General features: G+C 36.2%; 1 protein-coding gene across 4 annotated transcripts in view; it reads left to right on the forward strand.

Annotated features, from left to right (window-relative positions):
- The window catches only part of LOC143668935 (uncharacterized), a 272,166-nt gene that overhangs the window by 128,237 nt on the left and 117,308 nt on the right, over positions 1-26,621 (forward strand). The window lies entirely within an intron of this gene.

A 26,621-nucleotide genomic window follows, 5' to 3' on the forward strand; every position in this document is an offset into this window, starting at 1 on the left:
CTCAGAAATTAAATCACTTCTAATTACATCATTTAGGGCCACTGTACACATTGTCCTGAAACCTGCCCATCTTATAAGGCTATAAAACTATCAAAATTCCTATAGTTCAAAGAGGCAGATTTTTGGACTGATAGGCCATCTGATCTCCTGTTGAATTCTTAGTAATACATTTTTCTCTCTTTGAAACTCTGGTGTCTCAGGAATTAGTCATTTGAGTGCATGGGAAACAGAATCCACTGCCTTAGTCCAGTAACAACCTGAAATCCATAAGAGGTCAATGACTTGTCCAATATTTAGGAGTTAGTGATAAACAAATGAGTTCTTAATAATTCGGATATGATAAGAGCTAAGACAGAAAAATAAAGCAAGGTAAGACAATAGAAAATAAATAGGTGGGATGGAAGCAGTTAGGCTCTACTATTTATACTGGTGCCATTTGGTCAGGGCAAATGAACTTATCAATCTCCCAATCTAAACTATTGAAATAGACAACAGCTTTGATAAAATTTAATGTATTTTCTACATATACTGATGCCTTTTATGTTCATAGTCATACTTTTAGGGATAATAATACATTCGTATCCGTTTACCAGTCATGGTTGAATAGTGCCATAATCTCTACTGCCATCTTGTTTTTATAAAGGGACCTAAGCTTATCTGTTGCACAATGTGACAATCACACATCACAAGACTAGGCAGACAGAGCTTGCATGAAACCTCTTTACAATGAACATAAGCTATACTGTGCCTTTTCAAAATTCAGACTGACCACATATTTTGACAAGTTTCAACAAGTTACTAGATTTTTGGCTGTTCAGATATTATATGTCTCCTAAGGGCAATGTTAAAAATGTTGAAAATCATTCACCAGTTAGTGCCCCATATAAGGAGATATTTCAGCATGGAGTCATTTTTAATTATATGTGTTTCCACTGTATGTATAAATAGAAAATAAAAGTTGCTGAGATGCCATTAACAATGGCTGTTGAAATTTTGAACTTTCGAAATTATGCATAGAAAAGGAGTTAAACAATTAATGGTTAGAATGAAATTGGATTATTTCCTGACGAACATAGCTAACCTTAAGGTCAGCAAATTTCATATCACTTTCAGATTTTAGAAACTGTCTTAAATGAGCAATGGAGCCATAGAGATACAAGTGATATTTCTGAAATTAGAGGAAAAAATTTTTCGTGAGTGTTTTGAAAATGCCGTCAAATTTTAATATTCTTTCAACTTGGAATTTTGCTACACAACTTGAAAATTAGGACTCTTCTTTATTTACCTATACCTGGTTGCTTATCTTGTCATAGTCACTTGTTTTTAACTCTGTTTATTGGTGGGACCTGAATTACATTAAAGGCTTGACTTGGCAAAAATTTGGTTCTTTTGAAGGAGATGATATTCAAATTCTACATTAGTTGAAACAAAATTCTTTTCTTTTAAAATAACTTATGGTTATTAGGGGTGGTGCAAGGGTAGTTCAGTGGTAGAATTCTCACCAGCCAAGCAGGAGCCCTGGGTTCAATTCCCAGACCTTGCACCTCCCCCACCCCCCAACTCCACCAAAAAAAGAAAATCCAAAAAAAAAAACCCTCCTAAAAAAATAATAACTTATGGTTTTTAAAATGGCTTGCCTGAATTTCTGTTTAAGAGCATATAGATGAATGAATGCATCTGTTACATTTAGTTGAAGTTGCAATATAAAATGGAAATATTTTGAATGTATTTACTACCTTATTTCTATACCTATTTTAGACAGATATTTTGTCACTAATTCAGCACAGTATGTGGAAGAAGAGTGAACACAAAGAAAATCACACAAAATTCAAAGCTTCATATGATATTTATATATATTTATAAATCTATTTTGTGAGCACAGAATTTAAGCTAATGCATCTCGCAACCTTATAATGATCAAAAAAAAAAAACCTCAGGTGAAAAAAATGTGTCCTTCCTTAATAAAAAGAATGCATGTACAATACGAGAATATGAGTAAACAGACTATGGGACAATTGTTAATTATAATCTTCAGCTCTCATTCTAATAAGTTTTTGGTTACCCTTCTAAGCAAACCAGGTGACAATTAAATGTACTCAGAGGCCTCCTGGAAACATGCAATTATTGTCCTTTCCTTTCGGTTAGGTGATGAGGAGCAACTGATGGGGCATGAATTTATGTCAGCCACACTAAAGGGCAAAAAAAGAAAATAAACAACAACGCACATTTTGTAAAGAGCAATGAATGAAATGGGACAAAAGTTTTAAACAAGTTTCTTATCTCTTTTTAGTCCTCAGATACCTTATGTTGAATAGCCAGATCATTTTATTATTGCAAATGCCATGGCAGTAATCTTTTATTGCTTGCAGTATAGGCCTACAGCATTAAGTTAGTATAAAATTACATATAGTTTAATATATCTGTACAACACCTTTAAACAAGCTTCTCTAGGCAAGAAGGTTATCCGTCTTATAAATCTATTATTCCATTGTACATCTTGATAGCCTAGCATTGCTTCTAGCCATGTTTAAGCATTAAATAGTGCATTATTATTTCACATAAATCAAGCAGAGATGTGTGAATTCATAAATTTTGCATTTGCACAGACAGTATTTTAAACGTTTTACGGCTTCGTGGGAACTCAGAGCACGAGCTCATACACAAATCAGGACCTGGGAAATTTCAATAAAATTTAATATCACAATTACTTCTTCTCAAAGTCAATGCATTCATATTTTAGGCGAATTTTAACTGAGTTAAAATTTGAAGAGGGTTTTTCTTTTTTGTCGGAGTTTCATTAGCTGTTGTTATAATAAGCTAATAAGCATTTCGGATTTTTGTTCTTGATGACAAAGTGGTATAAAAAAGGCCTTATCCAAATCTGAGATTCAGGAAAAACATGAAATCAGAGATCTTAGTGATTATCTGTAATTTATTAAAAGCAGTGCAAGAAGAACATGGTGCAGGATTGATAAATTTATATTGCAATTAATATGTGGTTTTAGAGTTTGAATCTGAAATAAACCAACAAAGAAGTCATAATTTCTATAAGTTACATAAGGGTAAGAATAAGGATTTTTCTAAGAGTTTCTAGATAATTCTCTTTGATTTTGAAGAGGTATATCCATCCTTTTTCTTACTTTTTGGATTATCTTTTTGAGAAGTGGTGATGTTTACTATTTCTTCAAAGTTTTGATTATTTTTCTCAGGAAATGCTCCTTGTAAAAAGGTTTTCACTTAGTTGGAAATTGTTATCAAATTTAATATACAAGATTAGTTTGTTCAGGGAATATTCTGCTTTCGTTTATGTGTGCTGAAAATTACATTTCTTTTGAAATAGTTTCTAATGCACATAATTAACTGCACAAATGTCACACTAATTTGAAAATGGCACATCTATCACCTAGAAACAGGTGATGTAGGAAGATAAATTGCTGTGAACATAGCCTTGCTTCCAATCAGCTTAATTCTGTGCAAAAACCAGAATGAATAGAAGGGAAAAGAAAAACCATTCTCATGATTTGTTAGAATGTTCTTAACTGAGACACTTCTTGTCGTTAATTGTGGGCAATTCCTGAGGGAATAGGAAGAAAGGGAGGTAAATATAATATCCTACTATGGACCTTTCCTTTCATAGGGAAATATATATATATATTTTTGATTGAAGACTTATTATATTAGGAAACCAGTTTCTGTTTTCCTTTATAAACTTTAGACAATTCTTTGTCATTCCAAATCCTGCCCTTTCTTTCTCAATAGAGCAAAAATTCAGATCTAAGGTTGACAGTAGCACATCATTGCTTAGAGATTAATCTCTTTGGGGCATTAAGCAAAAGGTAGACATAGTAAATCTTCAGAACCCTGCAGCCCCTCAGCAGAGTCTGAAATGCTAAAGAAAGCATATCTAGTTACCATCCATAAAAAAACTACTGGAAGCTTCCATCTTTTTCTGATGAAGGTTGAAAATAGAGTGGTTTAAATAAAAAATAACTCACCTTCTTATGATTTTTGACTACTTAGCATTAAGTGGTTTGGGTCCGTTTACCTTTTGATGGTATTGTTACTCCTAGTTTCTTTTACCTTTTTTTTTGGTCAAAGTTTCATCTTATTATCTGAGCCTAGACTTCCAAGGATAGAAGGGAAAAAAAATGATTCATTATAGAAATTACATTTTCTGAGCTAAGCCAGAAGGCGCTGTCTTAACTTTACTTCTTGTACAAACAAGACTTAGTGTTATGTATATATTTTATGTGTATATAGAATTTACATAGCAATATATATATTTATACCACACAAGTGGTGCATATTACTATTATATAAATCCCCCTATTTTTCAAAGGCTATGTGGAAACAATTTATGGCTGAGGAAGGAGCATGGATAAACAAATATGTTTTAAAATTCCAGGTGTGTGTCAGCACCATTTATACAAATATATGTGTCTTTTCTCATCACCCTAACTTTACTGTTGAGAGGTGAAATTAGAAGAAAGATTGGAACAGTGAAAATGTTGACTTCTAAAATAGAATGAATTTGTTTCATCTTTTAGAAAAATTTGGTGCAAACATGACTATTTCTGTTTGAAGTAAAATCATGTTCTTTTGTTTACTTGTACTCATTAATTCAATTTTTATTGAAAAAGCCAAAATTGAATTTTTGAATGTACTTTAGCACATCATATAGACAACTGTATTTGTGTTTTATTGTTCTATTTTTCTATTTGAGCTTTTATTAATTGACCTCAAATAAAATATTCAGGCTTAAGGAGAAATTGAGACAGTCAGCCAAAATAAATCAAGAATTGGTTGGTCTTAATTTTCATACGTTTTGCCTCTGTTATTTTGTTAGACATGTTCATTAAAGATGTATTATAAGCTGTTGCAATGAAAAGTGTCACGTCCTTTACACCATTCATCTCCTCAAATAGACCATATATTTATATTATTTAGCTTTTTATTAGAATCTTTATAGCTAAATATTGGTGATGCTAAATTGCCTTTTGTTAAAAACAAAATACCATCTTGTACAAATATACTTGACCTCCATAAGGAAGATATGCCATATGAAATTTTGTTTTCTCTTTGTGATTGGTTGTCACTGAGCTATGTCTGTTGAGAGACAGTATGGTATCGTGGAAAGCACACAGTTTTAGTGTCATAGTACCTTGGTTTGTGACCTAACTCTACCATTTAATTCATCCAAGCAGAGATGACTAACTGTCCACGCAAACCTTCTCACCACCATTCATAACAGGTAGAGGGGTAGCTGAGAAGCATGCACTCTTGTAGAATACATGTACCAGTCACACCCACCCTTTAGGAAACTAGTTCTTAACAATGGAATATAAGCAGGAATGAAGGGTATCATTTCTGAGGCAAGACAGTTAAGAAGCAGGTGTGCCTTTTCCCATTTTCCTCCATATCACCCTGAAGGATAGAGGATTCTGAGTCCTAATAGGACAGACCCTTAAGATAGAAGAATGTATGAATGGCCAAGTCAAAACAGCTCACTAACTACAAACTGCCAAGTCTGGAATATTAGAGTTCATTTGTTAACAACAGTTAGCAATACCGTATAACTAATGCACACAATGTGGATTAGTCATTATTTTTTGTTATTCTCTCACTTGCCTTTTCCTTGTGAGAAATTACTTACACTGATGTGTTTGTTGGTATGATAGTGTGATGGTTTCATAGTCTGGGACATTATAGCAAATGGCTTATAGATCTTCTTTTTTCAGAGATAAATTCACCAATAAAAAATAAATCTCATTAATATGGTACTTTGGATCTATCTTTTCTAAATAATTCATCACTGTGTCTTACTTTATTGTGAAGAGTAACCAGTGTACTATGTATCACTTTTTCTGTTTCATCACTTTTATGGGTAACTATTTTGTGTGAGGCATTGTACTTTGGGTCTCATTTTATCATTACCCCAACACGAGGAGGTAAGTGCATTCTTTCCTTTTTACAGGTGAAGAAACTTAGAATCAGAAAGATTAAGTGAATTGTCCAAGGTCACATAACTAGTCAGTGGTACAGTTGGGACTCAAAAGCTAATTTTGTTTGACTCCAGGCTCAAAGACTGGGCTTCTGACCACTGTATCCTCCCCTAGGAAATGATGAATATAGTTTGCCCTGTGAATCCAAAGGAATGGAAACATCAAAGACCCTGTGTTAGCCCAGGTTAGGTTCTTCAGAACACAAAGCCACAAGACAAGGCTTATAGTGCTGATGCCTGACTGGAAAGATGCAAAACTATGGCAGAGTTCTGAGAGTGGGGGTACGGGGTGGGGAGAGAAGTAAGTCAAGGAGTGATGCAAGGCAGCGTGAAGCTGCTGCCAACACACTGGCTACTACTTCAGAGCAAGCTGCAAAAAGACACTGTAGGTTGCTTGGCAAGTATGTCTGCTTTGCTCAAAGGATATCTCCAGCCACATGGAAAAGAAAAACTATGCTACTGAGTAGTCTGTGGGAGCCAGGAAAGAGAAGAAATGTAATTGCCCGCACACTTTCTCCCTCCCTTCTTTCCTGTCGTTCAAAGTTCTGCCCATGAAGAAGAGTTTGGCCCTCTGTCCTTCTGGGTTACAACACGTGGCTCATTGGGTGTTCACTGAGGATGCCATAGCTCATACCGTGTGGCGTGGTGTTTCATCCAAGTCTGGAAGAGACTTTGAGGCATGGCTGGGCAGGAGGAGCAAAGGGTAGGTCCTGGCACACCCACGGCTGATACCTGGGAGGTCCAGGTTTCAGAATTGCAGGGCCTGAGTGTGGGAAGATGCTGAAGTCTAGAAGGCAGACAGCATGGAGGAAATAAGAGGAAACACAGAAGGTATGTGCCTGATAAAGAATCTTCAAATGATTCATTCAGCTAATATTTATTTAATAGTAACTTGTGTAAGATACTTCTCTAGGTGCTGGAGAAACCAATACAAGTAAAAAAAAAATCATCTCTACCTTAATGAAACTTACATTCTAGTTGGAGAAACAGAAAAAAGTCAGATCAAGAAGTATCATAAGTGGTAGGTGGCAGGACGATGAAGTTGCAGATAAGGCTATAAAGCGTCTGTAAGCAAGATTAACCAAGAAAGTCCTAATTGAAAAGGTGACACTTGAGTAAAGATCTAGAAGAAATAAGGACAGGCCATGACAATATCTGAGCATGAGCAAATGCAGAGGTACTGATCTTGGGTTATTTTGACGTTTCCATGCACTGGCAGGGAGGTGGCCGGGGCTGGAGAGGAGGCTAGTAAGAGAGGCCGTGTAGAGCACACTGGTCATGTAGGTCATTGTAAGGATTTCAACTGATCCATTAGCTAAACTTATAGCCTGGTCAACTCATTTATTCTTCACAGCAACACTGAGAGCATTATTCTCATTTTGCAGAAGAGCAAATTGAGCTTCACGTGGTCAAGGGACTTGCCCAAGGTCATAACTAGTGGATCATGTTGAGATCTACCAGTTATGCCAAAATCACATTGGCATTATTAGAAGCTTCACTAGTAGGAGAAAAAAAAACACACTTGGGCAAAGAAAACCCATTTCAATTCTAATCAGCTTTCAGAATCAAAATCTCTAAGTATTATCAAGCGCTGGGAATAAAGACATACCACAGCTTCTGTGAAAAGTTGCTGTTTATTTCGTACAACCACCCTATGAGGGAATTATGATTACTATTAACATTTTAAAGACAAGGAAATTGAGATATTTGAATAACTCATCCAAAGTGACACAGTTGGAATGTGGTGAATCAGGAATTGGAAGCATACTTTCTGTTGTTAGAAAACCATGCTATTAATTAGGATGACACATTGTTTTTACAAAACCATCGGCTATTGTCATTACATGTCATATATTCTTCCTCAAAAAGTCCTTCCTATTCTCTCTTTCTTTTCAGTTTTCAACCATCTAATTCCTTGTCCATTTCTAATAAATGTGGTCTACTGTATTTCTTTTATGTTGGAGAAAATATAATAATGTATAATTAACTCATACTAACAGCTGTTTTTATCACATCTCTAAGGACGTGCCAAAACACTTTAGACTCACTCACTTCTTTTTACTAGTTTTCTTTCCATATTGTGACATGCATTCGTGTCCTTCTTACTGAATGGCATCTTTTATAAATTTTTCAGTGAGTATCCATCAATAGGAAACTCCTTCAGTTTATTGTAATGTGAATTTCTATTTATTTTGTCCTTGCTTTTGAATCCTGATTTAGGTAAGTACAGAATTTTGTAATGACAGCCCTTTCTCCCTTGCTTTCTGGCATCCAATTTTAGAGATGAGAATATTTCTCATCAATCATTTGGGTAGGCATTTTGTTTTTCTGCCCTTTTTTTTTTTTCAGATTTTCATTTTGCTTTTGCTACTGTTGCTTCATTACAATGTGCTCTGATGTAGATTTTTAAAAAATGTTCTCTTATTCTGTTTCCTTGATTCTGGAAAATTCTCAGTCATTTCTTCTCTTAATATTGCCTCTCCTTTGTTCTCTCTATTCTTGTCCCCCTGAGCCCTTTCTGGCTGTATACTGGATATTTTTTATTTTCCATGTTTCTTAACTTTGCTTTATATCATTCATCTATTACAATTCAAATCTATTTTGAAGCTCATTAATTCTCTACCTGTAGTTAAGCTTCCATGTCACCCAAATATTGGAGTTTTTCTAAAACATTCATTTGTTTATTGAAGTAAAATTTATTTACAGCAAGATTTCTTTTCATGCTGATGGCACTCCGGCATACGTGCTGAATCTCCCTAAAACCCGCCTGGACCCTCTGTAACAAGTGCAACAATCACCACCCCGCCAGTGACACAGTACAAGAAGGACAAGGATCCTTTGTATGTCCAGGGAACATGGCATTATGACAGGTAGCAGAGTGGCTATGGTGGGCAGACTAAGCTGATTTTCCAGAAGAAGGCTAGAACTATAAAGAAGATTGTATTGAGGCTTGAATGCATTGAGCCCAAGAAAATGTTGAGTATTAAGAGATGCAAACATTTTGGACTGAGAGGAGACAAGAAGAGAAAGGGCTGAGTGATTCAGTTTCTAAGCTTTGTCTCTTATTTTATTATGACAATAAAGTCTTGAGGTTATGGTCACTTCAAGAAAATTTATATACAGCAAAGGTATACTTTTAAGTGTCCAATTTGATGAATCTTGAAAAATGCATAACTATCACCTCCAGCATGATATAGAACATTTTCATCATCTCAATAAGTTCTCTTGGGCCCCTTTGCAATGAATTTCCTAAATTGTACGTCCCAGCTAATAACTGATCTGATTTATAGCACAATAGATTGGTTTTACCTATATAACTTTATAAAAATAGAAACACATAGTATGTCTACTTTTTTGTATCTACTCTCTTTCAACAGGGCTGGGACTTGTAACTGTACAGTCTGTAGAGAAGGGGCTTGAAAAAAGTGAGCAGGACCAGAAATGGGATCCCTGGAGAAGCACTGCTTACTGGGGAAATCAGACATATAATGCTTGGTAGCTTTTGGAAATGTGAAAATACAAGCAAAGAAGGAAATACAAAGGAGGAAATTAAGTATTTTGCAAAATGAAAAGAAGCAAAATGCAAATCCTTTCCCTTCATCCCTACTATTATCCATTAAAGTACCTGTACTTTATTCAACTAACAGAAGAGGGCACTCTTGAATTAGTAACCCCATCATGAGTGGAAAAAGACTGAAAAAAGCAGATCACAATCATCTAGAAGAAGAAAATAGAAACTCTAAATCAAAGCAATTCATTGGATGAAAATTCTCCCCTAACAAACAACCAAAAAGTAGAAGAAAACAGTAACACACACCTCAAACTGAAATATTCTCCAAAAAGCCCTAGGGAGTATTAAAAAAAGCAAAACACCTTGAGTCAGAAGTTTAAAAACTAAGATCAGCAATGTATCTAAAATAGGATGAAATTGCATGAGTTGGTTGTATTCAAAATTAAATGGAAGAATATCAGAAATGAAGACTACACTACAAGGTTCTCAAAGAAGAATAAATTCAAATATAAATTTAAAATGAAAAGAGTTGCTCCCATCCTGACAATGAGAAAAAAGCCAGATAATCCACAAAATTACAACTGTAATTGAGACCATCAGAGCTCAGTTTGCAGGGCAATTAGATTGTCTGAACTCCAAGGAGGCACTGGCTCCTGTAAGGAAAGACAGTACACATGGACTTATTTATCAGTGGCAGAGCATGGGATGAGGGGGCATCCATCATACAAATGTGTAAGAAGAAATCAGCTAAAAATTTACTGAAATCATAGCAGGGGGCCACATACACAGAGGAAGTTCATACTAATAGGACTTTCCCCATGAACCTCTATCAGATGCTTATAAGAGAGTTGGAAGGCAGGGCAGGAGACTGAAGAGAGAGCTTATGGGACAATGGGCAATCCAGAAGGGATTTACTGCTGCTGCAGAAAATGCATAAAACTCTACTCCACTGTATGGACTCTTTTTTTATATATAGGGAAAAAACCTTAAGCAGCTGGGAAAGGAGCAGTAAATTCTGTTACTTCCAGGGCAGAGGCAAAGATGCATAGATGGTGAACTTGCTGAAGGGTAGATAAAAAATCATGATACTTGAGGTGAAGTGGAGGAATGGCAGATCCTTTGTCTAGGATGTTCTACCCATATCTATACCTATACCATTAGAGGTCTACTACTGCTGGGGGGAGGAAAAAGAAACTCCAGCCCAAGTCCAATGCAATCACAAGTCAGAATTCTGCTGCAATGGAAGCAAGGCGCAGGAATGCTGAGGAAGTCCTATACCTGAGATGTTGGTACCCAGAAAACTCTCTCCACCTGCCAACATTAGCTTACCATGGAGTAGCAACCAACAATAGTCTACCACTGGAGAAAGCAGAACAATGTGGAGAACGGGCTGTACAACATCTGAGAGCTGCAGTGGAACAAAAATATTAAGAAACGCCATCTGGTACTCCATCTGCACACTAAGAACTAGGCAATGGAAATAAATCACTAAAAACATTTGACATCTATGGTGCAATAAATGCAACCACAGCAGCATCAAAACTCAAGCCCAGCTCAACCCTTGACTAGTTTGACTCAAGTCACCACATGAGTGACTTTACAGAAGAAGAAGAGTGCATATTTCCAAGCATAAATGATATTTACACCAGCCTTTAATGTCTTGCACGCAGTGTTCTACACATAATACCTACACTGTTCTAAATGTAATGTTCTATAAAAAAATAAGATATAAAAACAAGCAAGGAAAAACAACCCATTGTCAAGACAAAGCAATCAACAGAACAAGACTCAGCAATGATCAAGAGACCGAAATTATCACAGAATTTTAAATAACTATGGCTAAGAGATTAAAGGACATTTTGGGAAAGATGGACAATATGCATATACATGTGAGAAATTTCAGGAAAGAATTGAAAGCTATAAGACAGTGAAAGAGAAATGTTAGAATTAAACACACACACACACACACACACACACATACCAGATTGCAGATGAAGAATGCCTTTGAACAGCTCAGCAAATGGCGAAACACAACTGAAGAAAGTTCCAGGAAAGCATTAGAATAACATATTGGAAGAAAATATCAAGAAAGAGTTACTCTAAACTGACCTACAGAGATGAAAAAAAAAAAAAAAAGAGTGAGAATAAAGAGCTTCCAAGGGCTGCATGAGAATATCAAAGTCTAACATATGTTTAAGCAGAGTCATAGAAAGTAAAGACAGAGCGAAAACAAATGGATAGAAGAAAGATTTGAAAATGTGATGGTCAGAATCCATAGCTATAAAACCGCACTGGGGACAAAGCTAAAAACATGGGTGAAAATGTGCAACCTTGAGTTCGAGAACGATATTTTAATCAGGATCAAAAAACTGCAAGAAAAATGGAAGATATAATAAGTAGGACATGATAAAAATTTACAAATTGTCTTTTAAAGACATTGTTAAAGAAACGAAAAAAATGTTTTGGCCAGGAGAAAATACAGGTAAAACATTTTACTGATATACACCCTTTTCTGGAATATATAAAGAACTCTTACACCTCAGTAGTTAGAAAACAAACAATTCAATTAAAAATAGTCAAAAGATTTTATCAAATACTTCACCACAAAAGTGATATGGTTGGCAAGTAAGTATATGAAAAGATGCTCAACACAATTTATCATTAGCGAAATGCAAATTGTAATCAAACTAAGATACCACAACACAGCTATTAGAATAGCTAAAATTAAAACAAAACATAAAAAAACTGACAAGGCCAGATGCTGGTAAGGATGTAGATCAATTGTAATTCTTTCCCATTGTACTGGAAATGCAAAATGTTACAACCACTTTTGGAAAACTGCTTGGCAGTTTCATAGAAAGTTAAATATATACTTACCCCTATACAACCCAACAGTTCCACTCCTGGTGAAGAAAAATATACCCACAATGCAAAAACCCTGTACCTGAATGTTTGTAGTTGGTTTATTCACATTTGCCCTACACCAGAAACAAACCCAAATATCTAGATTGAATGACCAAACTACAGTCTTCTTTCTCTTCCTACTCTTATTTGACCAATGCCCCAACTAAATAGCAAAAGCAATAGTAGGAACTGTTTTTTGACACATTCTTTCTGTCTCTATTTTCACAATAAAATAACAACAAAAAACAGGAATTTGAAACTCTGATCCTTAATTTTCCATTTTACCGTTTGTGTAGATGCAACCATATGAACACTTGTAGAATTTGCTAGAAATTTGGAATTCACTCAAGATAAAATACAGAGAAGCTAAATTGCATTAATTGCAACATGATAACTTCTGAAATGTTGTTTTCCATCAACTAAAAAATATATTCGAGAATCAAGATGGTAAGTGAGATGCTTCAGGGCTCCGTCCTCCCACAGAAGCTTTGAACAACCGGGAAGAACTGGCAGAAAAATATTTCTGAGCTCCAGAAAACAGTTAAAAGATTGTGATAATAGGCAAGCACCGAATAAAGGAGAATTCCATTAAAAAGTGATGGGATTTTGTGATTCCCTGTCTTTCTACCCCTGCATCTCCTCATTGGCTTGGCCCAGGGGCATTCATCCTCTCAGTGTGGATCCCTGGTCCTGGTTCTGGAGAGAGCAGAGGATACTTAGTGTACATACTTGGGTCATATATGACTTTCCCAGTCTGCTTAGTGGGGTCTGTAAGACATCCATCCCATTTCTTGCCCTGCACTTAGAAGATGGCTCACAAACTCTCCTACAGATTACTGTCCATACAATACAGTCAAGTACTGCCACCTGTGTCAAGTGATGGCTGGCTCTAGGACATACAGTACAGTGCCTGGGACATGAGGAAACTGTTTCCTAGGGAAGAGGGGTAATTTGTATCCATGTAAATGAGGAAATTCCTTGGACCACACACACATGCCCAAGACAAGATGTATGTGCTGAAAGGATCAGGGAGGCACCTATTCTGTGGCCTAGAGCTGTTCTCCAAACTCATTATATGGGATAAGTTCTGAATTGACTCTCACAGATCAATTCTTCAAAACTGGGAAGGTGTTTTCCTTTTGTGCCATTGGCTTTTTTTCCCTAACTGCTGACATTCAAGGAAAGCTCTGTCGTCTAAGCAGAAGGAATCCTCAAAGTTCCAGTGATAACGAACTAAAATATCAAAATGTCCATTTTTCAGTAAAAGATTACAGAACATAGAAAGAAACAGGAAGTGATCAGGAAAAAAGGAGAAAATTAAGTGTTAGAAACCATCCATAAGGAGGACCAGACCTGGGACATACCAGACAAAGACTTTTAAAAAATGGTCCTAAATATGCTCAAAGAGCTGAGGGAAAACATGGACAAGAGATTAAAGGAAATCAGGAAAATGACAGATGAGCACAAAGAGAATATCCATAAAGAGATGGAAATTATGAAAAGAAAGAGAGGTAAAGACCACAGTGACAGAAATGAAACATTCCCTAGAAGGTTTCAACAGCAGATTGGCACTGACAGAAGAAAGAATCAATGAATTTGAAGATAAGACAATTGAAATCAATCAGTATGAGGAGCAGAAGGAGAAAAGAATGAAGAACAGTGACTAGAGGCTGAGGAACTTGTGGGACACCATCAAAGATAGCAATATACACACTGTGGGAATCCCAGAAAGAGAAGAAAGGGAGAAAGGAGTGGAGAGGATATTCACAGAAATGGTGGCTGAAAAATTCCAAAATTTAGCAAAAGACATGACTATACATATCCAAAATGCTTAATAGACTCCAAATAGGATAAACCTAGAGACTACACCTCGCCATATTATAATAAATTGTCAAATGCCAAAGGTAAAGAGATATCTGAAAGGCACAAGAAAGAAGTGACATGTGGCAGACAAAAGAGCCTCAATAATGCTAGGTGCAGATTTCTTTTCAGAAACATGGAGAGAAGAAGGCAGTGGGAAGACATAATTAAAGTGCTGAAACAAAAAAATTGCCATCCTAGAAGTCTGCATCTAGCAAAATTGCCATTCAAAATGAGGAGTAATTAAGACCGATTGACTTTGTCACCACAGGACCAGCTCTGCAAGAAATGCTAAAGTGAGTTCTTTAGGTTGAAAGGAAAGGACACTAAACAATTGACTGAGCTACAGAAATAATGATATCTGGTAAAGATAATGACATGGGAAAAATATAAATTCCAGTACGGCTCTATTTTTTATTTGAAATGCCACTCTACTTCCTACAGACTATATGAGGCAAATGCATAAGATATAATGATCTATCAATGACTTTGGACTTCTAATGTATAAATATGCAAGTTGTAAAAAGAAGCACATAAAGGTGAGGGGACAGAGGGGTAGAGGAACATAGTTTATGTATGCTATTGTTGGTATCAAAGCAAATGAGTTATAGATTTATATGTTAAGTTTAAGCCCAAGGGTAACCACAAAGAACAGGACAGAGAGTATGTAAACTCACAAGAGACAGATAGTCGAGTATGGTAACCAGGGGTGGTGGTCAAGGGCAATGGGGAGTGTGTTAGTTAGATTCAGTTGTCAACTTGGCCAGGTGAGCGTACCCAATCTTGTTGCTGCGGACATAAGCCAACGGTACGTGAACCTCATCTGTTGCCAATTACATCTGCCAACGGCTAGGAGGCGTGTCTGCTGCAATGAGTGACGTTTGACTTAATTGGCTGGTGCTTAAATGAGAGAACGCAATATAGCACAGCCTAAGCAGCTCGGCATTCCTCATCTCAGCACTTGTAGCTCAGCCCAGGCCTTTGGTGATGTAGAAAGAAGTCACCCCAGGGAAAGTTGTTGGAACCCAGGGGCCTGGAAAGAAGACCAGCAGAGACCATCCTGTGCCTTCCACGTAAGAAAGAACCTCAGTGGAAAGTTAGCTGCCTTTCCTCTGAAGAACCAACAAAATAAATCCCCTTTTATTAAAAGCCAATCCATCCCTAGTGTGTTGCATTCCGGCAGCTAGCAAACTAGAACAGGGAGTTAATGCAAAATGAATGTTAGGTTTCTGTTTGGGGTGAAGGGAAAGTTGTAGTAAATGGATGGTGGTGAGCATACTCCAAAATAGTGAATGCGATGAACCCCATTGGGCATCGTAATGCTTGGCAGGGATTGGTGTGGGAAGATTCATGTCACATATATGTTTAGATAAATAAGAAAGAAAGAAAGAGAAACTAAAGTGATGGTGACGATTAAATGCGATACGTGATCCTGGATGGGATCTAAGAATGGAGGAGAAAATTCTCAAAAGGACATTATTGGGACATAAGAAATGATTAAGATAAAGATTGTGAACTTTATATCTTTATATCAATTTCTTGAACTTGAAATTACCTAAGTGACAACAGTTGTTCGTAGAAAATGTACATGGGAAGTATGATGTGCTCAAGACATATGATGTGTGCAATCTGCTCTCAAATTGTTAAGAAAATGGAGAGAGATAGGGAGAGGAATCAGGAGAGAGAGATGTTAGAATAAATTATGTAACAAGGGTGGCAAAATGTTAAAGTGGATGGATCTTGGTATCCAGGGGAGTGGGAAGTATGTTGGAGATCTTGTATGAAATTTGTATTAATTTTGTGACAGTCTGGAAGTTTGAAATAATTTCAAAATAAAAAGTTAAAAAGTAAGTATTATAGGAAATCAACCCCTTTTATGCCTTTTCCTGAGTATTGATTTTCTGTGTATTTTAAAATTTATTTGAGAACATACTATAAAGCATGATTAAAAGTACTAAAGTTGCAATTCTTTGGGATGACCAAGGATCTATATACAGGAGAGACTATCCCTACATCTGTTTCCTTCCCCAACTCCCCACAAAGCATATATTGGCCACAAACTGTTATAAACAACATCAGGTGTTTTTTTTTTTTTTAAATTTTTTTTATTAATCAAAAAAAAGAAAAGAAATTAACACAACATTTAGAAATCATTCCATTCTACACATGCACTCAGTAATTCTTAGTATCATCACATAGATGTATGATCATCATTTCTTAGTACATTTGCATCGATTTAGGAAAAGAACTAGCAAAACAGCAGAAAAAGATATAGAATGTTAATATAGAGAATTAAAATAATAATACTAATAAAAAAGTATATATATATAAAAAGGAAAAAGAAAAAAACAAAAACAAAAGATAGAAACACACAAACAAACAAACAAAAAACCATATTTCAGGTGCAGCTTCATTCAGTGTTTCAACCTAGTTACATTACACTTAGGTATTATTGTGCTGTCCATTTTTGAGTTTTTGTATCTAGTCCTGTTGCACAGTCTGTATCCCTTCAGCTCTTATTACCCATTATCTTACCCCGTTTCTAACTCCTGCTGGTCTCTGTTACCAATGATATATTCCAAGCTGATTCTCGAATGTCGGTTCACATCAGTGGGACCATACAGTATTTGTCCTTTAGTTTTTGGCTAGACTCACTCAGCATAATGTTCTCTAGGTCCATCCATGTTATTACATGCTTCATAAGTTTAGTCTGTCTTAAAGCTGCATAATATTCCATCGTAGGTATACGCCACAGTTTGTTTAGCCACTCGTCTGTTGATGGACAATTTGGCTGTTTCCATCTCTTTGCAATTGTAGATAATGCTGCTATAAACACTGGTGTGCAAATGTCCATCTGTGTCTTTGCCCTTAAGTCCTTTGAGTAGATACCTAGCAGAGGTATTGCTGGGTCATAATCCATTCTGCCATTCTATGTCTTTTGATTGGGAAATTCAGTCCATTAACTTTTAGTGTTGTTACTGTTTGGATAATATTTTCCTCTACCATTTTGGCTTTTGTATTATATATATCATATCTGACTTTCCTTCTTTCTACACTTTACTCCATACCTCTCTCTTCTGTCTTTTCGTATCTGACTCTAGTGCTCCCTTTAGTATTTCTTGCAGAGCTGGTCTCTTGGTCACAAATTCTCTCAGTGACTTTTTGTCTATAAATGTTTTAATTTCTCCTTCATTTTTGAAGGACAATTTTGCTGGATATAGGAGTCTTGGTTGGCAGTTTTTCTCTTTTAGTAATTTAAATATATCATCCCACTGTCTTCTAGCTTCCATGGTTTCTGCTGAGAAATCTACACATAGTCTTATTGGGTTTCCCTTGTATGTGACAGATTGTTTTTCTCTTGCTGCTTTCAAGATCCTCTCTTTCTCTTTGACCTCTGACATTCTAACTAGTAAATGTCTTGGAGAATGCCTATTTGGGTCTATTCTCTTTGGGGTGCGCTGCACTTCTTGGATCTGTAAATTTAGGTCTTTCATAAGAGTTGGGAAATTTTCAGTGATAATTTCTTCCATTAGTTTTTCTCCTCCTTTTCCCTTCTCTTCTCCTTCTGGGACACCCACAACACGTATATTTGTGCGCTTCATATTGTCATTCAGTTCCCTGATCCCCTGCTCAAGTTTTTCCATTCTTTTCCCTATAGTTTCTGTTTCTTTTTGGAATTCAGATGTTCCATCCTCCAGTTCACTAATTGTAGCTTCTGTCTCTTTAGATCTACCATTGTAGGTATCCATTGTTTTTTCCATTTTTTCTTCTTTGTCCTTCACTCCCATAAGCTCTGTGATTTGTTTTTTCAGATTTTCTATTTCTTCTTTTTGTTCAGCCCATGTCTTCTTCATGTCCTCCCTCAATTTATTGATTTGGTTTTTGAAGAGTTTTTCCATTTCTGTTCGTATATTCAGTATTAGTTGTCTCAGCTCCTGTATCTCATTTGAACTATTGGTTTGTTCCTTTGACTGGGCCATATCTTCAATTTTCCGAGTGTCATCCATTATTTTCTGCTGGTGTCTGGGCATTTGATCAGATTTCCCTGGGTGTGGGACCCAGCTGGTTGAAAGGTTTTTCTGTGAAATCTCTGGGCTCTGTTTTTCTTTTCCTGCCCAGTAGGTGGCACTCCTGGCGCTTGTCTGTCTGTGGGGCAGTTGGCCCGGGAAACCGCGCATGGAGGCGGGGGTCGCTGGCCGCCGCGGCTTGGGGGAGTGCCGGTCCAAATTGCCCAGCTGGCCCGAGACGCCAAGCGTGACAGGAGGGCCCCGCTATCCAACGTTCCCAGTCAGACCGGGGAGCCACGTGTGTGGAGGGGACCCCAGTCGCCAGCCGCCCCGGCCGGGAAAATGTGCGCCCCTCGGGTATCTCACCACAGCGGATTCTCCCTGCCCGTTCAGCCGTTCCAGAATGAGGTACGCTGTCTTTTTGGTCTCTGTCGTGACTCCAGGAGCTGTTTCATATTGTTTCTGTTTCTTTAGTTGCTTTTCTGGAGGAGGAACTAAGACCCGCGCGTCTTACTAAGCCGCCATCTTCTCCGGAAGCTCCATCAGGTGGTTTTAAATGTAAAGAACTTGTATAGTTCAGGAAAATAGACCCTTAGAGTAGATTTCTCCTGTATGGTCCTACTATTTGGGGACATTTTCTTTAAAAGTTACACAAATTAAAATTTTCAACAAATTAGAAAATCACATATGCTCTCAAACAGTCTCTATTAAAATTAGGATTCTTTTCAGTATTTTAAACTTCTTTATAGCTACAGCCATATGTTGGTCTGATTTTGTTTCAAAGACCTAGCTGCAATCACTCTAGATGTTCAGGTAAGCCTGGATGGGTTGCTATTGTGGGAAAATTTGGTCAAAAGGAATGAGGGCACCAAGCGAGCATTTGGACTTTGAGGAAGGGCTCAGTACTTCGTTCAAAAAGTAGGGGGGACACTATTTTCTCCTTTATTATTATTCCTCACTTCCTACATGTGTTCCCAAAACACTGAATTCAAATCAGCCTATAAATAACAAAGATTGGAGAAGTGAAACAAACATAGATTGAGCCCTTAGATTCCATAGAAAGGAATGACAATAGACCCCATACCCAAAACTCGATTGTTTTCTATTATCGTACATAACCCTCACAAAAAGCTTAACATATGAGATATAGGGGGTTCAGTTGTACTGTAAGCTAAATAAATTGGGCCTGCTAACTTGACCATTGCAATTACTAGACTGTTATTTTTTTTTTTTTTTTTTTTTAAAGACAGAGAGAAGGAAGGAAGGATAGAAGGAAGGAAGGAAGGAAGAAAGGGAAACATCTTTAAACATTTTCTTGTTTTATTGTATTTTGTTTTTCCGTTTTTTGTTACATGGGCTGGGGCCGGGAATCGAACCGAGGTCCTCCGGCATAGCAGGCAAGCACTTTGCCCGCTGAGCCACCGCGGCCCACCCTAGACTGTTATTTTTTTCTGGAAATACCCTTTTTGGATTCTAAGTTACATAAGCAAACTTTTGAAAGAGGAACTTTTTAAGACTATCTATTATTGCATTTGTTGTCAGATATATGTAAAATTTTAGCAAGCACATCATATCATAATGTGGTAATTCCTTAGGAAAGCCTTCATATTCCAGGGAGCAATAGTGATTACTACCTTTGGGGCACACAATCAACACTTTCTTCACTAGCCTTTCTACTCTCTGACAACCCTCACCCTCTCATAATCCTCAAGTGAAAATACACAAATAAAGATCTTGTTCTCCCTATAACTTTAAAACACAATCCATAAATAGCTGGTAACTTTTTGAAATGCTAATCAACAACTATACCTATGCACAGCATCTACTATGAATTCACACGTACTTAAAATTCATGAACCACATAATAAAACATCCTGGGTGGGTTTACATTAGAACTATGGTATCTGGAATCAAATTGAAGTAGACTTATAAAAAAGTGTGTATCTGTTTTCTTTTTTTTACTAGAGATAATGTAAATAATGATTGTTTACAGAACAATCATGCATAAATTAGAGGATTCCCAAAAAGCACTCCACCACCGACATCTTGCATTGGCGTGAAACACCTGTTACAATTGATAACACTTTTTAAAAAATAATTGTACTTTTTTCCAACTGCAGTTACCTTCGTGACAATTGATATGAGATTATTAAAATAGTGTTATTAAATGTCATCCATAGTTTATATTAGGTGTATTTTTTCCCATATGCCACCCTAATATTACCACCTTGTATTAGTGTACATTTGTTAAAATTTGTGAAAAAGCATTCTTATACTTGTAATGTTAACTATGAACCATCATCCACAATAACATTCATTGTGTTTTACAGTCCCATGTTTTGGCTTGTAACTTTCCTTCTAGTAACATATATACACGTTCCCTATCAATCACATTCACCAGATATAATTCAGCTCTGTTAATTATGCACAATAATGTGCTACTATCACCACTATCCATTTCCAAACATTTGTAATCAACCTAAATAGAAATTCTGCACAAATTAAGCATAAGCTTCCCTTTCTCTATCCCGATTCTATCTCCTGGTAAACTATGTTCTAGATTCTAACTCTTTGAGTTTGCTTACTATAATTAATTCATATCAGTCAGATCATACAATATTTGTCCTTTTGCATCTGGTTTATTTCACTCAATAGCTTCCAGGTTCATCCATGTTGTTGCATGTCCCAAGGCTTTTTTCTTCTTATAGCTGAGTAATATTCTACCATACGAATATATCTCATTTTGTTTATTCATTCATCAGTTGATGGACAATTGGTATGCTTCAATCTTTTGGCAATTGTGAATAAATACCAGTGTGAACATTGGTTTGTATATACGTGATTGAGTCCCTACTTTCAGTTCTTCTGGGTATATTCCTAGTAGCAGGATTGCCAGATCATGTGGCAATTCTATATTAAGCTTCCTGAGGAACAGCCAAACTGTCTTCCACAGTGACTGCACCATTTTACATTCCCATCAGCAGTGAACATGTGCTCCTGTTTCTCCATATCCTCTCCAAAATTTGTAGTTTTCTGTTTTTTTTTAAATAGTGGTCATTCTAGTAGGTATGAAATGATATCACATTTTGTGGTTTTGACTTGTGTTTCCCTAATAGCTAGTGATGTTGAACATCTTTTTATGTGCTATTTTTTTGCCATTTGTATTTCCTGTTTGGAGAAATGTCTAGTCAAATCTCTTGCCCATTTTGTAATTAGGTTATTTATCTTTTTATTGTTGAATTGTAGGATTTTTAAAATATATACTCTAGATATTAAACACTTACTGGATATGTGGTTTCCAAATATGTTGTCTCACTGAATAGATTGTTTTTTCACTTTCTTGACAGTGTCTTTTGATGTACAAGAGTTTTTATGTTGAGTAAGTCCATTTATCTAGTCTTTCTTTCATTGCTTGCATCTTGAATGTGAAGTCTAAGAAACCATTGCCTAAGATCTTGAAGACACTTCCCTACATTTTCTCCTAGGAGTTTTGTAGGCTTGGTTCTTATACTCAGGTCTTTGATCCACTTTGAGTTAATTTTTGTATATGGCATGGACTAGATATACTCTTCTGTTCTTTTGCATATAGATAATCCAGCTCTCCTAGCACCACTTGTTAAAGAGACTATTTTTTTTTCCCAGTTGAGTGGACTTGGAAGTCTTTGTGAATATCAATTGGACATAGATGTAAAGATCTATTTCTGAACTCTCACTTCAATTCCACTGGCTATGTTTATTGTTATGCCAGTACCCTGCTGTTTTGACCATTGTAACTTTGTAGTATACTTTAAAGTCAGGAAGGGCTAGTTTTCCAACTTTGTACTTCTTTTTCAAGATGTTTTAAGCTATTTAGAGCCCCTTCTGAATAAATTTTATAATTGGATTTTCCATTTCTGCAAAGTAGGCTGATGGAATTTTGTTTGAAATCTTGTTGAATCTGTAAATCAAGTTCTGTAGCATTCACATCTGTGCTAGTTTAAAGGATGCATGTCCCCCAGAAAAGCCATGTTTTAATCTAAATCCCATTTCATAAAAGCAGAATAATCCCTATTCAATGCTGTATGTTTGAAACTGTAATCAGATCATCTCCCTGGAGATGTGATTTAATCAAGAGTGGTTGTTAAACTGGATTAGGTGACGACATGTCTACACCCATTTGCGTGGGTCTTGATGAGTTTCTGGAGTCCTATAACAGAGGAAACATTGGAGAATGGGAGATTCGGAGAGAGCAGAGAATGCTGCAGCACCACAAAGCAGAGAGTCCATCAGCCAGCGCTTTGGAGATGAAGAAGAAATATGCCTTCCAGGGAGCTTCATGAAACAGGAAGCCAGGAGAGAAAAATAGCAGATGACGCTGTGCTCACCATGTGCCCTTCCAGCCAAGGGAGAAACCATGACTGTGCTCACCATGTGCCTTCTCAGATGAGAGAGAAACCTTGAACTTCATCAACCTTCTTGAACCAAGGTATCTTTACCTGGATGCCTTTGATTGGACATTTCTATAGACTTATTTTAACTGGGACATTTTCTCGGCCTTAGAACTGTAAACTAGCAACTCATGAAATTCCTCTTTTTAAAAGTCATTTTGTTTCTGGTATATTGCATTCCAGCAGCTAGCAAACTAGAACAACATCTTAACAATTTTAGTCTTTGAATCCATAAACGTGGAATGTCCTTCCATTTATTTAGGTCTTCTTTGATATCTTGTAGCAATGCTTTGTAGTTTTCTGTATACAAACTCTTTACATCCTTGATTAAATTTATTCCTAGATATTTGATTCTTTTAGTTGTTGTTGCAAATTGATTTTTTTCTTGATTTCCTCCTCAGATTCTCATTGCTAGTGTATAGAAATACTACTGATTTTTACATGTTAATCTTGTATCTCACCACTTTGCTGAAACTTATTTATTAGCGCTGGTGACTTTGTTATAGATCTTTCAGGACTTTCTAAATGTTAGATCAAGTTGTCTGTACATATTGAATGTTATACTTCTTCCCTTTCTTCTTGGATGACTTTATTTCACTTTCTTGCCAAAATGCTCTAGCTGTGCTTCTAGCACAATGTTGAATATTAGTGGCTATGGTGGTCATCTGTTTTTTTTTCAATTTATTTTTTATTATCAAACTAAAACAACATATAAACATGAACATTCTTAACATACAAACATTCCGTACATGGTGTGCAATCAATGGCTCACAATATCATCACCTAGTAGTATATTCATCACCATGATCATTTTTCAGAACATTTGCATCACTCCAGAAAAAGAAATAAAAAGAAAAAAGTCATATGTACCATACTCCTCACCCTTCCCTCTCATTGACCACCAGTATTTCCGTCTATTCAATAGATTTAAACCTTTGTTTCCCCCCTTTTTTTCTATACCCCTTGCCACTCCCTTTCATTATTCACTAGTATTTCAGTCTACTCAGTTTATCTTAATATGTGTTCCCCCTATTATTTATTTATTTTTAATCCATATTTTTTACTCATCTGTCAATATTGTAGATAAAAGGAGCATCAGACACCAGGGTTTCATAATCACTTAACCACATTGTGAAAGCGATATCATTATACGTTTATCATCAAGAAACATGGTTACTGAAACACAGTCCTACAGTTTCAGGCACTTCTCTTTAGCCTCTCTAATACACCTTAAACTAAAAATGGGGTATCTATAAAATGTGTAAGAATAACCTCCAGGATAACCTCTCAACTCTGTTTGAAATCTCTCAGCCACTGACAGTTTATTTTTGTCTCATTTCTCTCTTCCCCCTTTTGGTCAAGAAGGTTTTCTCAATCCCTTAATGCTTAGTCCCAGCTCATTCTAGGATTTCTGTCCCACGTTTACACCCTCGGGAGTCATGTCCCGCTTACAGAGGGGGAGGGTGGTGAGTTTGCTTGCCATATTGGCTGAGAGAGAGGCCACATCTGAGCAACAAAAGAGGTTCTCTGGGGTTGACTTTTAGGCCTAATTTTAAGTAGGCTTAGTATATCCTTTGAGGGGTTGTTTCATATGAACAAACTCCAAGTTTGAGGACTCAGTCTATTGATTTAATTGTCCCCTCTGCTTACCAGAACATAAGGAATTCTCCAAATGGGGAAGTTGGATTTTCCCCCTTTCTCACGGTTCCCTCAAGGAGACTTTTCATTCACTGTTCAAATCACTCTGGGATTTATCAGGGCATCACTCTGAACAAATATGGTGGTTACCTTTGCCTTGTTGCAGATCCTAGAGGGAAAACTTTCAGTCTTTCACCATTTAGGATGATATTAGATGTGTAATTTTCATATATACCCTTTATCACATGGAAGAAGTTTCTTTCTATTCCTATCTTTTAAAGTGGTTTTATCTAAAACCTTGATTTTAAAATCCTGGAAGCTGTATTTTGTCAAATGCCTTTTCTATGTCAACTGAGATGATCATGTTAGTGTATGTATTACATTACACACACGTACTTTTGATTTGTTAGTGTGTGTATTACATTAATTACTTTTCTTATGTTGAATTGCCGTTACATACTTGTGATAAAACCCACTCTCGTGGTGTGTAAGTCTTTTAATGGGCTGTTCCATTCAATTTACAAGTATTTTATTGAGGATATTTGCATCTATTCATGAAAGAAATTGCTCTGTAATTATCTGTACTTGTAGTATCTTAATCTGACTTTAGTATTATAGTGATGTTGGCCACATAGAATGAGTTAGGTAGTAGTTCCTCCTCTTCATTTTTTTTTTTTTTGGAAGAATTTGAGTAGTATTGGTATGAATTCTTATTGGAATGATTGGTAGAATTTACTTGTGAAGCCATTTGGTCTTGGGCTTTCCTTCGTTGGGAAGTTTGTGATGACCAAGTCAATCTCTTTACTTGTAATTGTTCTGTGGAAGTCTTCTATTTCTTCTAGAGTCAGTAAAGGGTATTCATGTGTTTCTGGGTATTTGTACATTTTATCTAGGTTGTCTAATTTGTTGGCCTACAGTTACTTAGAGTATCCTTTTATTTCTGTGGGCTTGATAGTCATGATGGTCTCTCCCATTTTTAATTTTATTTACTTCTATCTTCTCCTTTTTTCTTTGTCAGACTAGCTAAGTGTTTGATAATTTTACTGTTCTTCAAAGAACCAATTTTTGTTTTTGTTAATTCTTTCAATTCTTTTTTAAACTCTCAATTTCATTTAGGTTTGCTCCAGTGTTTGTTATTTCTTTACTTCTGCTTGCTTTGGGGTTAGTTTGCTATTCTTTTTCTAGTTTCTCCAAGTGAACAGTTAGGCCTTTGATTTTAGCTCTTTCTTTTTCTTTTTTTAAATGTAAGCATCTAAGGCTATAAATTGTCCTCTCAACATGGCCTTCACTGCACCCCTTAAGTTTTGATATGTCGTATTCTCATTTTCATTCTTCTTGAGATACTTATTGATTTATCTTGCAATTTCTTTTCTTACCCGCTGATTCCCCTAGAGTATGTTTTTTAGTTTTCATGTACTTGATCATTTTTCAGTTACCTACCTGTTATTTGTTTCTAGTCTCATTCCATTAAGATCAGAGAAGATTCTTTGAATGATTTCATGCATAAACTGTAAATTTTATAAATTTATTGAGACTTGTTTTGTGATCCAGTATGTTGTCTCTCCTGGAGAATGATCCATGTGCACTTAAGAAGAAAGTATATCCTGCTGTTTTTTGGTGCAATATTCTGTGTATGCCTGTTAGGTCTGGTTCATTTATCTTATTATTCAAGTTCCTGCCTCCTTACTGATCCTCTGACTAGGTTTTCTACCTTTTAGTGGGAGTCATGTATTGAAGTCTCCAACTGTTAATTGTAGAAATAATACTTCTATTCTGTCAGTACTTGCCTCGTGTATATTGGGTCACCATGTTCAGCTGAATAAATATTTATGATTGTTATTTCTTCTTATACTGGATTGTCCCTTTTATTAATGTTTAGTGACCTTCTTTGTCTCTTATAACAGTTTTTTATTTAAAGATTACTTTGCCCCATATTAGTATAGTCTAGTAACCCACTGTTTTTTTGTTACTATTTGAATGAGGATCTTTTTCCAATCCTTCATGTTGAACCTATTTTGTTTTTGGATCGAAGGTGAGTCTCTTGTAACAAGATGTAGTTGGATCATGCTTTTTTATACATTCTGCAATCTGTGACTTATAATCAGGGAGTTTAATCCACTGACATTGAATGTTATTACTGTAAAGGCAGTACTTACTTAAAGCATTTTGTCCTTTGGTTTTTATTCATCATCTTTTTTTTTTTTTCCTCTTTTTTCCTTTATTGCAACCTCCTTTTCTGTGTAGTTGATCTTTTGTGATGTATCTGACTAACA

The sequence above is a fragment of the Tamandua tetradactyla genome, chromosome 25 (genome assembly GCF_023851605.1).
Source record: "Tamandua tetradactyla isolate mTamTet1 chromosome 25, mTamTet1.pri, whole genome shotgun sequence".
In the NCBI taxonomy this organism is placed as follows: Eukaryota; Metazoa; Chordata; class Mammalia; order Pilosa; family Myrmecophagidae; genus Tamandua; species Tamandua tetradactyla.